The following is a 3167-nucleotide window of genomic DNA, read 5'->3' on the forward strand; positions in this document are numbered from 1 at the left end:
GCCGGGTGGTGTTGGGGGTGCATGGTGGGGTGGCAGAGACTGAGAAGCTGGTCCTGCAGGCCAGGTGAGGAGCCAGGCTCCCTCCCCACCCCCTCCAGCTGCCATCGCTCTCCCGCCTGGCTTGGCCCCTGCCCACCTGACTGTGGAGCTGGACTGTCATAGCACACCCTGTCGGGTTTTAAATAAAGAAGCGAAACAGCCCGTGGCGCCTGCATGCGTGGAGCGGGCACTGGGTGGCGAGGACCTGGGCGGTGTCGTGGCCACTGCTGCTGTGCCCCATGGGTGCTCCTGGGAGCAGCCCTGCCTGGCCCAGGTGTAGGGGAGGGCGTCTGGGTCAGCCTGCAAGGACAGATCTCACGGGGTCTCCACTCAGCACCAAGCGGCCCGCCCCTTGGGCCTGTGCTTCCAGCCGCCTTTCTGCCTGGGCTTCCCTCCGCCGACACCTCCCTTGGGCCCAGTGCCCGTGCTAGAGTTGCAGTGGCCTGTCCCAGCTGACCATCCAGTTGGGGGTAGGGAGGGCTTCCAGGAGGGGTTGACTGCCGCATAAGGGCAGGGGAGGAGGCGGGAGAGATGTGTCCTGGGGCTGCTCTGGAGCAGCTGAGGCCTCCCAAGATGCAGCTGGGTGGGCAGCTGGAGACCCGAGGAGGCTGGCCCTGAAGGGGGTGCCCGGAGTCACTAGGGGGAGGCCGGCCCTGGGCCCTGGAGGGTGTCCGCATGTTTAGAGCTGTTGGAGGGCCTGGTAGAGGTGACACGCAGGGGCCTCAGGAGGCTGGGGGCATCTGTCCTGCAACCAGCTTCCGACACCCAGTGAGACCCAACGCTGAGGACTGCCACCCCCAAGGCTCAGCCGTCCATGACATGGGTCGGCACGTGACTGCGATGCAGCAGCAGAAACACCCTGCCAGGCTTCCCATGCCCTGACCTCGAGAGGCACTGAGGATGGGCACCAAGCTGTGCCCTGGCTCCCACGCTGCCTTCTGCCAAGAGCAGACCCCCCAGAGCACTGTCCCCAGCTCCCAGGCATGCCCTCTGTGGCTTTTCAAGGGTCTGAACCCAGTGGGGAGTCCATCAGTGCACACCCCGTCCCGTCTCGTACACATCTTTTTTTTTTTTTTTTTTTTGGAGAGGTTTTTGCTATAGGGTGCGTGCGCGCGCCAGACAGACAGACAGACCCCCCAGAGGGGAGGGTCACGCCGCAATCCCTTCTCCTTCATTCTCCTCTCGGGATCTTGGGCACGCACGCACACGCGCCCGGCGTGAGTTTTAAGCCACCGGGTCCGGGACGCAAACCGCGGTTGGCTACGTGGGAGTCCAGCAACATAGTCATTACGCTAACTGCTGGTTCCCATCCGTCTCGTACACTTCTGAAGCTTTCTGTTTGTGTTTTTGTTTTCTTTTAAGAATTATTTTACTTTATTTCAATTTGACCAGAGAGAGCAAGAGAGAGAAAAAGAGGGAAAGTGAGAAAGCCAGCCACGAGGTCCAGGACTCGAACCGCAGTTGGCCGTGTGGGAGCCCAGTGCCCTGAACCACCACGCCACATTCTGGTCCCTTTATTAAAAAAAAAAAAAAAAAAAGTTTAATTCCATTGGTTGTAATTTTTTAATTTGACCAGAGACAGACAAAGGGAAAGGGAGGGACCAGCAGGTAGCGTAATGGTTATGTCGCTGGTCCCATGTAGTACTGCTACGGTTCGAGTCCTAGACCGACCCAGTGGCTTAAACTCATGCCGGGTGCATGTGCGTGTGTGCCCAAGATCCTGAGAGGAGAAGGGATTGCAGTGTGGCCATCTCCTCTGGGGGATATTTCTTGCATTCTGTCTCTCTCTGTCCTGGCGAGCGCATAAGCCCTATAGCAAAAACCTCTCCAAAAAAAGAAAAGAATTAAAATTTTATTTATAGGAGAGAGAGAGTGAGAAAGCCAGCCACGAGGTTCAGGACTTGAATCGTGGTCAGCCATGTGGGAGTCCAGCAACTTAAACATTTACCATCTTTTTAAAAATATATATTTTATTTAACTTTATTTATTTTAATTTGACCAGAGAGGGACAGAGTGAGAGAGAGAGAAAGTGAGAAAGCAAGCCGCCGGGTCTGGGGCTCAAACCAGAGTTGGCTATCTGGGAGTCCAATGCCTTAACCACTGTGCCCTGGCCAGGCCCTTTTACTGTTTTTTTGTTTTGTTTTGTTTTGTTTTGCCAGAAAGTGTGCTCCCTGGGGAGAAGGGAGAAGGTGGCCCGCAGTGAGCATGGCCACGCCACAAGTCCCTGGCCTCCAGCCTCCACCCGCCATGGCTGGGCACGCACACACATGTCCCCGTGTGCTTTCAAGCTGCTGGGGTGTGGGACTCGATCGCACGTCAGCCACACGGGGTCCTGCTTCCTTAACCGCTGATCCCCAGCCACAGATGGGCCCTCTACGTCCCCTTTCCGTGCTCGGACTGTCTTATTTTGGCTGGGGACTCCTGAAATGTCTCTGGACCCATGGGCCTGCCCCGACGACTTCCTGAGCGCGTCCTCCTCCCCTGCCTGGGCCACCACACCGCTAGCACCCATGGCATCGTCCCTTCAAGGAGCCTGCCGCGGTCTGGTCTCAGCAGCAAGCCCCAGGGCCCTGAGCCAGCCGGGTTCTCCTTGGCGGACCTTGCCGGTGGGACGGCAGCACAAGACTGCCAGCTCTGTGAGGTCCACATGGGGCAGTTCGGCGCCCCAGAGGCCTCCTGAGGGCACCGGGCAGGTGTGTCCCTGTGCCTTGGGGCCAGTGGGGGCTGGTGGGTTGTGGCAGCAGGGCCCTGTTGTGGGTGCGAGTGCACATTCTCGCTTTTGCTCATGGAAAGAAGGGAAAAAAATTTAAAGAACTATTTATTAAATTCCATTTGTTGTTATTATTATTTTTTAATATGACCAGAGAGAGAGAGCGAAAGTGAGAAAGTAAGCTACCGGGTCCAGGACTCAAACCATGGTCAGCCATGTGGGAATCCAGTGCCCCCAGTCACCATACCACCTGCCAGTTCCCTGGAAGAAACAAAATTAGTAATTTTCTTAAAGAATTACTTATTTAATTTTATTTATTCATTTATTTGACTAGAGACACAGAGAGAGAGAGAGAAGGAAAGTGAGAAAGCAAGCCACTAAGTCCAGGATTCGAACCGTGGTCAGCCATGTGGAAGTG

This window comes from Tupaia chinensis, unplaced genomic scaffold (assembly GCF_000334495.1).
Source record: "Tupaia chinensis unplaced genomic scaffold, TupChi_1.0 Scaffold142100_1, whole genome shotgun sequence".
Taxonomy (NCBI): domain Eukaryota; kingdom Metazoa; phylum Chordata; class Mammalia; order Scandentia; family Tupaiidae; genus Tupaia; species Tupaia belangeri.